Source organism: Mesoplodon densirostris, chromosome 2, assembly GCF_025265405.1.
Source record: "Mesoplodon densirostris isolate mMesDen1 chromosome 2, mMesDen1 primary haplotype, whole genome shotgun sequence".
Taxonomy (NCBI): Eukaryota; Metazoa; Chordata; class Mammalia; order Artiodactyla; family Ziphiidae; genus Mesoplodon; species Mesoplodon densirostris.
This window is the reverse complement of record NC_082662.1, coordinates 23,344,754-23,357,789: the sequence shown is the minus strand read 5'-3', so window position 1 is coordinate 23,357,789 and position 13,036 is coordinate 23,344,754. Positions and strand designations below refer to the sequence as shown.

The following is a 13,036-nucleotide window of genomic DNA, read 5'->3' as shown; positions in this document are numbered from 1 at the left end:
AAGGTTAAGTTTCTCTGAGAAGTACAGATTCAAACTTTCACATCTTTTCTGATTCTCCCCTCTCCTCTCCATCTTTTATTTCTGCCCCTCTGGTCTAAAGCACCACCCACCTGGCCTCTACTCCCACCCCTCATCCTTTCCCCTTCATTTCATTCCACCAAGATCCCAAGGTTAATCTCCCTAAATCATGGCTGTGAGACTTTGCCCTGCTTAGAAATCTTTAAAGACTCAGATATTTTTTCAGTGCTGTGCTAGGAGCACCAGGTGGCAAATGCCCCAAGCTGTTGGTTTCCTATTTCCCCCTTGGCGTCTGCACTGTACTCTGAGCATGCCCATGCTCATTCCTGCTTTCTTACCTTTCTCACCTCCCTTACCAGGTGCCTTCTTTCCTGCCTAGCTGAATACTTGATATGTATATTTTAAGGCTCAATTCAGTTGCCATCTCCATGAAGCCTTCCTTAGCCCCACTTATCTTTTCCTTCTTTGAATGCAAATACTAATTTTTTTTCACACTCTATTGTTGTATTTTATTTATTGAACACAAACCATAGTAAGGAGAACAATCAATTGAATCCAATCCAGAAATGCCACAGATAAATGGAACTAGAAGTGAACGATATTAAAAGTTATTATTACTGTATGGCAGGGCTTCCCTGGTGGCGCAGTGGTTAAGAATCCGCCTGCCAATGCAGGGAACGTGGGTTTGATCCCTGGTCTGGGAAGATCCCACATGCCGCAGAGCAACTAAGCCCGTGCGCCACAACTACTGAGCCCACATGCCACAACTACTTAAGCCCGGGAGCCTAGAGCCCGAGCTCCTCAACAAGAGAAGCCAACGCAATGAGAATCCCGCGCACTGCAACAAACAGTAGCCCCCGCTCGCTGCAACTAGAGAAAGCCTGTGCACAGCAACGAAGACCCAATGCAGCCAAAAATAACTAACTAACTAACTAAAAACATTAAAAAAAAAAAAAGACTTACATTAAAAAAATAAATAAATAGGGCTTCCCTGGTGGCGCAGTGGTTAAGAGTCCGCCTGCCGGTACAAGGGACACGGGTTCGTGCCCTGGTCCGGGAAGATCCCACATGCCGCGGAGCGGCTGGGCCCGTGAGCCGTGGCCGCTGAGCCTGCGCATCTGGAGCCTGTGCTCCGCAACGGGAGAGGCCACAACAGTGAGAGGCCCGCGTACCGCAAAAAAAAAATTAATTAATTAAAATAAATAAATAACTGTATGGCATATGTCCAAAAGTTAAGTGGAGACATGGAAGATATAAAAAGACCCAAAGTGAGTTTCTCGACAATATCTAAGATTACAAATACACTGGATAGCATTAACAATAGATTAGATATTGGAAAAGCAACATTAGTGAACTTGATGCACAGCAAAAGAAACTATCCAGGGGCTTCCCTGGTGGCGCAGTGGTTGAGAGTCCTCCTGCCGATGCAGGGGACACGGGTTCATGCCCTGGTCCGGGAAGATCCCACGTGCCGTGGAGCGGCTGAGCCCGTGAGCCATGGCTGCTGAGCCTGCACGTCCGGAGCCTACGCTCTGCAATGGGAGAGGCCACAACAGAGAGAGGCCCGCGTACCGCAAAAAAAAAAAAAAAAAAAGAAAGAAAGAAACTATCCAAAATGAAACTTAGAAAAAAAAATTTAAGTGAAAATAGTATTAGTGAACTATGCAATAACTTAAATAAGTAGCCTACTCTACAGGTAATTGGAGACCCTGAAAATAAGGAGAAACTGGGGACAGAAAATACATGAAGAAATAATGGCTAAAAAATGTTCAAACTATAAACCCATAAACTATAAACCTACAGATCTGTGATTAAAAATAAATGTGGTCTTGGGACTTCCCTGGTGGTCCAGTGGCTAAGACTCCACACTTCCAATGTAGGGGGCCCGGATTCGATCCCCGGATAGGGAAACAGACCCACATGCGTGCCGCACCTAAGAGTTTGCTCGCTGCAGCTAAAGATCCCGCATGCCACAGCTAAGACCTGATGCAGCCAAATAAATAAATACAAAAAAAAAAGCTTTAAAAAAAATAAATGTGGTCTCAACACTCCAAATGAAAGGCAGAGATTGTCATAATAAATAGAAAAAGCAAGACCCAACCACACTGCCTACAAGATATACACGTTAAACATAAATACAGTTGACTCTTGAACAACTCAGGTTTGAACTATGCAGGTCCACTTATACTCAGATTTTTTCAATAAATACGTACTACGTACTACAGTCCTACACGATCTAAGGTTGGTTAAATCCATGGTTGCAGAATCACAGATACGGAGGGCCAACTGTGAAGTTATATGGGGATTTTCAGTAGCACTCCTGTGTTGTTCAAGATTAAAAGTAAAAAGATAGAAAAAATAGATTAAAAGTAAAAAGACAGAAAAAGACATACTCTGGTAACACTAGTCAAAAGAAAGCTGGAGCAGCTATATTAATAGCAAAGTAGATTTCAGAGCAAAGAGTATTATTGAAATAAAGAAGGTAATTTCACAATGGTAAAGGAGTCAATCAAAACGCACAATCCTCAGTATATGCAACTAATAACAGAGCTTCAAAATACGTGAAGTAGGACGTCCCTGGTGGCACAGTGGTTGAGAGTCCACCTGCCGATGCAGGGGACACGGGTTTGTGCCCCCGGTCCGGGAAGATCCCACATGCCGCGGAGCGGCTGGGCCCATGAGCCATGGCTGCTGAGCCTGTGCTTCACAACGGGAGAGGCCACAACAGTGAGAGGCCTGCATACCGCAAAAAAAAAAAAAAAAAAAAAAAGTTAAGTAAAAACTGATAGAACTTCTAGAAGAAATGGAGATTTCAATAACCCACTCTCAATATTACTGATAGGATAGGTAGGAAGAAAACCAGCAAGGATAGAATAGACTTGAACAACACTTTCAATCAATTTGAACTGACTGACATTTATGGAACACTTCACCTTTCTTCAGACTCCACCTTGATTTTTTCGGACAACAGTAACATATTCATGCCTTTTTTTTTTTTTTTTTTTTTTTTTTTTTACGGTATGCGGGCCTCTCACTGCCGCGGCCTTTCCCGTTCTCCCGTTGCGGAGCACAGGCTCCGGACGCGCAGGCCCAGCGGCCACGGCTCACGGGCCCAGCCGCTCTGCGGCATGTGGGATCCTCCCGGACCGGGGCACGAACCCGTGTCCCCTGCATCGGCATGCGGACTCTCAACCACTGCGCCACCAGGGAAGCCCCATACTCATGCCTTTTAAGTGCACATGAAACATTTCCCAACATAGGCTATACTAGGTTATAGAAAAAATCTTGTTAAATTTAAGATGATTCAATCATACAAAGTAAACATATACTTAAGCCACAGTGGAATGAAAGTAGAAACAAGTAACAGAAAGATCTTTGGAAAACTCCCAAATATTTAGAAACACACTTTTGGTTATTCCCTGGCAGTCCACTCGTTAGGACTCAGCGCTTTCACTGCTGTGGACTGGGTTCAATACCTGGTCGGGGAACTAAGATCCTGAAAGCCGCCTGGCGTGGCCTAAATAAATAAATAAATAAATAAATAAATAAAAATAAAAACAATAAAAACACACTTTTACATAGCCCACAGGTCAAAGAAGAAATCAAAAGGGAATTTCAAAGTATTTTGAACTGAATTAAAATGAAAACATCACATAGCAGAACTTCTGGAATATTTTCGTTTGTTTTGTTTTCTACTTCTGGAATACTGTTAGAGTAGTATTTGGGAGAAACTAATAGCACTAGATGCCTATATACTAGAAATGAATAAAAGGCCTCAAATTAATCAGCTTCTGCCTTAGGGAACTAGGAAAAGAAGAGCAAACTAAACCCAAAATAAACAAAAGAGAGACCATAATAAAGACCAAAACAGAAATCAATGAAATAGAACACAGAAGAATAGTCATCAACCAGCGTTTGCTATGTGCCAGGCCCAGTATTAGGTCCTGAGCATACACATAAGGTCCCATGCTTTGAGGATAACTCAACTAGTAGGTTAGATGGACATCAACTAAAAAATAAGCACATCAGAATGCTAATAACATTATCATGATGGAATGCTCAAGGTGCTCACCCTACCTCTGAGAGAAGCCATTATGGGTGCTTAGGGAAGGGGAGGTGAGAATGGTGGATGAGTTCAGGCTCTAAAGATGCAGACCTTCATCTAAAGATGTGTGACCTTGGGCAAATAATCTAACCTTGATTGTCTTCCTTTTCTATAACATGGATATAAAAAATGTCCCTGCCCTGCATAGGGCTGTTGTAAGGATTAAAGAATGCCTAGCACATAGTAAATCCTCATCAACTGTCAGATACCATCATAAAGACACAGGTTCTGGGACTTCCCTGGCTGTCCATGGTTAAGACTCCACTGCAGGGGCCCAGATTTGATTCCTGGTTGGTTGGGGAACTAAGATTCCATCCATCAGAGGGAAAGACATGCATAAAGACAGAAAGTGGTGAAAAACAGAAGTAACAGCCAGGAAGGGCTCCCGCTCCCCAGGAAACTGCACTCATGTCTTAGTATTATCCAGTCAAGTAGACATAGGCTCATAGCAGGTTTATAATTTGTTACAACTGTAGCAGTTTTTATGGTGTAGTGGGTACTAAATAGCTGAATACAAAGTGTAAATAGCTGATTTTCTCAAGGCATGGCATGATGTGGGTTGAGCACAGGCTCTGCAGTCAATTGCCTTGTTCGGATGCATGCTCTGCCACTTACTGGCTATATAACTCGTGCCAAGTTCCTCAACTCCAACTTCAGTCTCCTCTGCAAAATGGGCACAAAGGGTACCTACTTTACAAGGGTACATAGAATATTAGATGAAATAATGTACGTATCTTACCACACTGCCTTGTTCAAAGGTAATAGTATATCATGACACGGTTTTGGGTTCAAATCCTGCTTCTATTACTAGTTAGGTGATCTTGGGCAATACTAATCCCTGCATCTTCTCCCCTTTTCTCTCCTGAACAGGTAGCAGAGTGAGATGAGCCTGGTTTAGGAGATCATTTATCTGTGGTAGCAGACTTTATTAAACAAAACTTTAATGGATACTATATCCCTAGTTGTTTGCTTTTAAGTCAGAGAATTTTCTCACAAGCTCACTGTACTTATGAGACTGTAAGCTTTTTTTTTTTTACAAATATTAACTTTAAATTCTCACTACAACTCCAAGAGGTACTTTTATTGTCCCCATTCTATGCATAAGGAAACTTGAGGCAGAGAGGTTAAGTAGCTTGCCCAAGGTCACAGGGACTACAAGTGGTATCAGGATTCAAACCCAGGCAATCTGTTTAGCAACTACTGCTGTGACTATTAAGGCCTACATGGAGAAAAAAGCCAGAATAACCTGTTTGTAAAAAGTCTACAGGTAGGTATGTTGCAACCTGAAGTTCACCAAAGGACGTGACCTAGAATACTTGCTGACAGCTTTGCTTCAGCTACACTTGGACACCAGGAGAAATGGATGTATTCCCCACCTAGCACTCAGCCCTACCCTGAGAATTTACACTAAAAACATTGTTCAGATTTTACTGTGGATCTACCAACCAGAGTGTTCATGTGGGAATGATGCCAAGACGTGCGCTGGACACAGGGCTAACCCTGGGGATACAGGACCAGTCCACTTCCTAGTTGTAGATTTGGGCAATTATTTAGCCTTTCTCCTCCTGGGTTTTCCTATCAAAGCAGACAGATTAATACCCACTTCAGGGCTGTGGTTAACACATGCCAAGTGCTTAGAAGAACCTGGCACAGGTAAGCACTATAAGTGTTGCTACTTGCTTAGGTAAAGCAACCCAGGTTCTCCAATAATCATGGCCACAAACTAGCTCCTATTATTTACCCTCTTGTCTCGGAACGCTGTAAAACTGTACATCTGGACATTACATGTGTTTGGGCCACAACCCACCAAACCCCCAAATCCCCCCCTTAAACCTGACCCCAATGGATTCTAAATGGGTTATTCTACCTCCTCATGTTGTAAAATTCACTTAATAGCCCCATCCAAGATCTAGACTCTGCCTTCTAGATGGTTCCCTGCTAGTCCCCATCCTTCAATCTTATGACTTCCCTGTTGTGACTCAAGCATAGCCCTTTGACACAGCAGCAGAGGATGAACTAACTACCCCAACAGCTTTTTAACATCTGCACCAAATCTTGTACAATGGTTAGGTCTCATCAGCATCAAGACCTCTCATTCAACACCCATGTCCAGTGGCCTAATGTATAAGTCTGTAAGACCATACCTTAAGCTACCTATTTACAACTGGTTAGGAAACGTGCATTTTCCCAAGTAGTAGTACACAAATGCCAATATTAAACCCAAGAGCTCAGGGCCTTTAATTAGTGCAGAATCAGTCAGGTATTAACTGCTTGAACAAGCAGCTTCATTTATAGAATACTCATTTAGCAGTCATATTTGCATAGAAAGAACCACACAGGGAATTCCCTGGTGTTTTTCACTGAAGGGGGACCAGGTTTGATCCCTGGTTGGGGGGCTTAAGATCCTGCAAGCCACATGGTGCGGCCAAAAAAAAGAACCACACAATTATGTATATAGTCAACTTTATTATAATTCACGAGTACATTAGAAACTGACATGGATCTCTTTATTAAGACATGTAGACTCTCATGGGCACCTGCTCTCCACTTTCTAAATTTAAAAAGGCACCTGGGCAACAGAACACTATTACTCTGCAATTCCAGGGTTAAACATTGTGCCGAAACTTTCAAGTTGCCCAGGCTTATCTTCCAAAAATAGTGTATTACTCACTTTACTAATCTCCCTGCCAAATAAAGGCCCTCAAAGCACTGTTAACTGCACAAGTCTGGCAAGGCTCCTCTTCTCTCCTGAATGAAAAGGACAAAAAAGAATTAGATGCATACATAACCATCTTAGTTCACTTTTATAGTTTGGTATACTAGATGTCTCTCTGCATGGTTTGTCTCCTCAGTCATTGTCCACAGGACTCTGAGAAGCTGTAGGAATATGCAGGCGCAGACTCAAGGCCCGGCTTCATCTCCAACGTTGTGGAAAGGGACTGTACAGTCATGGGGCAGAGCCCTATGCTCCCCTACGCCACCAGGACAGAGCCCGGGGAGAGTGACCTCCCGGGGTATCCACGTTGGAATGTCTGACTGAACAGAGTTACTGTAAGTTCCCATACAAACAAGTTTCGTTCTGAGAGTGGACAAAGTACAACAAAGTTAGCCTAGGTACCCAATTAACACACTTGACTATATAGTACTGTACTGTAATATAGTTTTATAATACTTTTCAAACACACAAAAATAAACATTTAAAATCTTACAGTACACCTTGAAAAGTACAACAGCTAGCATACAGGAGCTGGCCTCGAGTGAACAGGCCATGAGTTACTGACTGGAGGGCGAGGAGGTGGGAGATGGTAGAGCTGAAGGACCAGCAATAGGAGATGGAGGGCAAGCTGCAACTTCACTCCTGCCTGACGCTGATGGCACAGGTTCCGGTCCCTTGCTGGATTCAACTCTTATCTACCCTCCTGAGAAAACGATCCAGTGGTATCTGGGTACCTGCTCTTTTTCTCATCAGATGACACAGTAACACTGCATTGCATTCTGAATGGGTGCTGCAGCCTTCGTGTACCGTTCTACATCCAGGTCCTCTGCCTCAAAGACTAACAGCACCTCCTCAAATAAAGAAAACCCCTTACCACTTCCTGCATCATGAACCTCTTTCATTCTTCAGCAGTTATCACTGCTGCTTTTATGCTTGTTTCCAGACATCCTGGGCTTAAAATACAGATACTGTCCTAGTGTACTCCATGCAGTACTGTAAAGTATACTAAAACACAACCACTTGTAGAGGATGCACGCATGTGACTGTAAGGCCTGGCCGTAAAGGATGGCACCGTGAAACAGAGCTTTAAATTAGCTTTATTTGGGAGCGCTCCCGGTCCGAAGGGCAGGGCCAGAGAAGTCGCGCCCGGGTTGAGGGCTTGGGTGGGATTTATAGGGGGTAGAAAGGAAAGGGTGGGGCAGATGGTTCTTGGCGTAGATTAGCCCTCATTTGGCGGTTTTCTTCGGGTGCTGTGGCAATATTGGACACCAGTTGCATCAATTGTAGGATTGTTAGTTCCGCCCCCCTCAAGAGGGGGAAGGCTGACAGTCCCCGGGCTGATGCAACCAGTGAATTTGTTTGCATCACCTGCCTCGGGCCAGCTGACCTTACAGTGACAATGTACACCAGACACCTGAATTAACTTACGTGGCTGGACATGTGCACACATGTTCGCATCTTAAGGTCTGTATGTAGAGGACTTACTGTACCCCTGTTTTCAAGACATTTGATTTCCCCTCATCCCATACTACATGTAGATTTCAGGGAAGTTCAAGTCCACAAGGATTAGCAACTGTTTCCAATAACTTCCGAAAGTTATGCTTTATCTATCATAGTTACTGTCATTGTAGACATATGCTCCGCATATGCTGGCGCAACTTAACCCCCCCGCATCACAGAAATGAACTGTACAAGAGACCAAACCCTTAGTTCCCCTGGAAAGATCGAGAGGGTACACACATTACATGGCTCATGGGACAGTTTGCCGTCTTTGGTTAAGTCATTCAAAATTGTTCCATTTGCAAAACAGAAATCTCTCCTCTATCATGAGTATTAAAGATGTGAAGATAAACTTTAAAAAGCCACCTTCCTGGAATGAGTATACATCTAAGAAACTGTCAACATGCCTACAAAAAAAAGTAGCAAAATATCTAGATGCATTGAACGGCAGCATCTTCATGAAAGGGAACTGAGCTCAAAATGCCCAAATGTCTTATGCAAAATGTTGGCAGGCAAAACACTGATAGGCCAAAAGGAATTCGTACATTTACTTACCCCGAATCAAATTATTTGGAATCCCAAACGAATGCTGCAAAACAAGGCAGGTAAGAGCTTTAATCCAGTAGTACACCCAAACTCATTACAACAAATTTTTCATTCAGTTCGGATCAACCTAGATTCAGATATGCTGCTCTAGAGAGCTGTTTCCTGCATGGTTTGTCTCCTCAGTCATTGTCCACAGGACTCTGAGAAGCTGTAGGAATATGCAGGCGCAGACTCAAGGCCCGGCTTCATCTCCAACATTGTGGAAAGGGACTGTACATCATGGGGCAGAGCCCTATGCTCCCCTACGCCACCAGGACAGAGCCCGGGGAGAGTGACCTCCCGGGGTATCCACGTTGGTCACTATACTTTAGAAATTAACTTCACCAAGTTCACAGCTACTTCGCAAGAGTATCTATAAGGGACAAGATCCCAATCACCCCAGAGCGTCAACAAGAGTTGAGCTCAAGACTAACCAGCAGACACATCAATAATCTGAATTTTCAACCAGGTACTCCAAAGACATCTAGGAACCCCAAGAGGCGATTAGCTTGCTGCCAGATAACAGCAAATAACAAACAGCCGTTATGACCCCAATAAAGGCTCCTACCTTTAACCCGATTGCCTGAAATAAAAAAATTGCCCCAAAAGAAAAACTAAACGGCAGCAGAATTAAGAATAACCCGAATCGGGAACAAAATGGCCTGCATTCAACTCCACTGAAGACGCTAACGCGCCTCCTAGGAAGCAGCATAATGGCGCAACAGAAAATGAGGGCGGGCGCTGCGCACTTAGCTTGTGGGCGCGGAGGGTCGCGCCCTGCAGGCCTGGGAATTCCCGCGCTAGCGACCCTTGGTCACGGCCAAGACCCACGGCCGGCGAGGCCACCCCCGCCCACACCAGACCCGGCCCCATTTTTGCGAGTAAGGGTAGTCAGCATGGACACCGAAGATTTGGAATCATTCTAAATAGTATGATCCCCACAGAAAAGGCTGAGTAGCGGACCCAGTACCAGACAAAACGCTGAGGAAGCAGGCATCTAATCACACTCACCTAACACCCGAAGCGCACGACAATAGGCTTCACCGAAAAGACCAAACCCTCTCAAGCCATCGGTATTTATACCGTCTTAAGCCCTGGGAAGTCAAGAAATCTCTATTGCGCCTGCGTCACGTCATGCGCAGTTAGGGAGTTAGAAATTCGCTAAGGGTGCTCGGACTTCACTGCATGTTAAGCCCCACCCCTACCTGGCGTAGAGGCATCTCGCGATACTAGAGACTTCGCGCGGGACCTTGAAAGTGCAAGTTATAGAAAGGGAGGTTTTGAAGTGTTTAGGCTGATGGGTACGTGCTGGATCGGGTATTTACGGCTCTACGATCAGTTCACCAATCTGGAGGATAAGCCGTTAAAGTCAAAAAACCTTTGGATTAATAAGTGCTTTGAATAGAGGAGGCATTTATGCCTTGTCTGAAAAAAAAAACACAAAAAGAAAAAGGCATCTAGAGAAATGCAGTCTCAAAAGGGATTGAATCTACCCCGTTACGTGCGAAATAAACATTTGATAAATGGCGTTGGTAAATAAGTCGGAAGTACTAAACTGTACACTTAAAAATGGTTAAACTGGTAAATTTTACGTTACGTGTATTTTAACACATATAGACACCTAATATAAAGAAGGCAAGCAAAGAATCCTGAAGATAAATGTTACATGTGAAATGCTGCAAATGCGATAGAATTTCGAATAAATGTTAGATAAATTGACATAGAGCCATCACAGCTCTGCTATAACGAGTAGAAACATTTATGGCGTTCCTCCTATAAGATTTTGTGCTGGGTGCTTTAAATACATTATTTACCATCACAGCAATTCTAAGACACTGGTATCATTACCCAGTTAAAAAAATTTTTTTTAATACCATGCATTTTCTTCCTTTCTTGCATTTATTTTTGGCTGTGATGGGTCTTCCTTGTTGCGCGCAGGCTTTCCTCTAGTTGTGGCGAGTGGGGGCTACTCTTCATTGCGGTGCACGGGGTTCTCACTGCGGTGGCTTCTCTTGTTGTGGAGCATGGGCTCTAGGTTCACGGGCTTCAGTAGTTGTGGCTCGTGGGCTCTAGAGCGCAGGCTCAGTAGTTGTGGTGCACAGACTTAGTTGCTCTGCGGCAATGTGGGATCTTCCCGGACCAAGACTCGAACCTGTCCCCTGAATTGGCAGGCGGATTCTTAACCACTGCGCCACCAGGGAAGCCCTATTACTCAGGTTTTAAGATGTGAAACAGGCCCAGAGCAGTGGTTCTCTAAGTGTAGTTGGCCAACTGTGGGGTCCCTGAAACTCTTTTGGGGGTTCATGAGGTCAAAACTATTTCATAATAATACTTAGACTTTTTCTGCCTCCTTCACTATGTTGAGTCTACACTGATGTAAAATGAAATTGTGGGTTAAACTGCTGGTGTCTTAGTTTGCTTCAGAGCCCTGTCACCAAACTGTACTGGTGGTCATTGTATTCTTCGTCAACACAAATTTACAATTAAAAAAAAAGTTTCACCGAAGGACGTCCTTGATGAAGAAGTAAAAATCATTAATTTTACGAATTCTTGCCTTTTGAGTATCTGTCTTTATTATTTATTTATTTATTTGGCTGCGTTGGGTCTTCGTTGCTATGCATGGGCTTCCTCTAGTTGTGGTGAGCAGGGGCTACTCTTTGTTGTGATGCACAGGCTTCTCATTGCAGTGGCTTCTCTTGTTGCGGAGCACAGGCTCTAGGCGTGTGGGCTCAGTAGCTGTGGCTCACGGGCTCTAGAGCGCAGGTCCAGTAGTTGTGGCACACGGGCTTAGTTGCTCCGTGGCATGTGGGATCTTCCCGGACCAGGGCTCGAACCCGTGTCCCCTGCATTGGTAGGCGGATTCTTAACCACTGCACCACCAGGGAAGTCCTGAGTATCTGTCTTTTTAATATTCTATGTGACAAAGTGAGAAATACACATAGAGCATTTATGCTGCATGTGAAAAGCTGATCTGCAGGAAAAGCACTTATGACATTGTTTGAGTTGTGAGCTGAAAAAGCCATGTTTTTTCATGGAATACTATTTTATTTGAAAGAATGGCTGACATCTTTACCAACTATATATCTTGTGTGGGACTGGATTTTCTTCATTCACTTAAACCAAAACACCATATGGTAACAGGTTGAATGCAAGAGCAGATATGAGAACTGAGTTGCCATCAATTAAACCAGACAGTAAAGAGATTTGCAAAAAAATGTAAAACAATGCCACTCTTCTCTATTTTTGGAAAATAGTTATTTTTCATACAAATATATTGTTAATTAACCTGTAATGGATTATTATTTTGAAATGTATCATAAATATTTTAAAATTTTCTCAGTTTTAATCTTAGTACAGTAAGTATCAATAAATACCAACAGATAGAAAGGTTTTTGGGGTTCTGAGTAATTTTTTAAATTATGAAGGGGTCACGAAACAAAAATGTTTGAGAACCAGTAGTTTAGAGGAAGAGAGACAATTCTGCTACTTTTCTGGTGATATTACGAGTGTTCAGTTGCCTTTCAATCACTCATTCAACATTTAGTGATTATGACTTAATTTGCTAGGCATTGTGCTAGACACTGGGGATTGAGATGAACCACTTTTTCTGTCCTTGAGCGCTCACAGTGGGGGAAATAGACATGACAGCAAATTCTACTACTGCTTGATAAGCTCTGTGTGGCATGAATAATGTATTCTGAGGACAGAGCAACTGAACAATTGGCTAAAGGCTGAGAGGGTTTTCCTGGGGAGTTGAAATCTGAGCTAAAACTTGAAGGAATAGTAAAAGGGTGGAGTGTGGAAGACGACAGCATTCCAAGTGAGGAACTAGCAGGCCTGTGGTCTCCCGGGAAGGGTGAGAGGTCAGCTTGATTAGGAACATCAAAGGGAGAACTGCCTGGGCTTTTCATGAGCCTGAGAAATAGGCAAGAGCTGAATACAAAGTATCTTGTGGTCCAGACAAAGTTTAAATTTTATCCTGCAGGGGCTTCCCTGGTGGCACAGTGGTTGGGAGTCCACCTGCCGATGCAGGGGACACGGGTTCGTGCCCCGGTCAGGGAAGATCCCACATGCCGCGGAGCGGCTGGGCCCGTGAGCCATGGCCGCTGAGC

General features: G+C 43.7%; 1 long non-coding RNA gene and 2 other non-coding genes across 3 annotated transcripts; all 3 read right to left on the bottom strand.

Annotated features, from left to right (window-relative positions):
- Positions 1 to 6,569: 6,569 nt before the first annotated feature.
- Positions 6,570 to 10,058, bottom strand: LOC132483697 (uncharacterized). Its single transcript, XR_009531102.1, has 2 exons — positions 9,936 to 10,058; positions 6,570 to 8,928 (listed from the first exon to the last, which is right to left on the bottom strand). It is a non-coding gene; the product is annotated as an uncharacterized LOC132483697 (long non-coding RNA).
- LOC132484749 (small nucleolar RNA SNORA73 family) lies at positions 6,945 to 7,150 on the bottom strand. The gene has a single exon (XR_009531302.1). It is a non-coding gene; the product is annotated as a small nucleolar RNA SNORA73 family (small nucleolar RNA).
- LOC132484748 (small nucleolar RNA SNORA73 family) lies at positions 9,039 to 9,242 on the bottom strand. Its single transcript, XR_009531301.1, has one exon. It is a non-coding gene; the product is annotated as a small nucleolar RNA SNORA73 family (small nucleolar RNA).
- Positions 10,059 to 13,036: the final 2,978 nt, after the last annotated feature.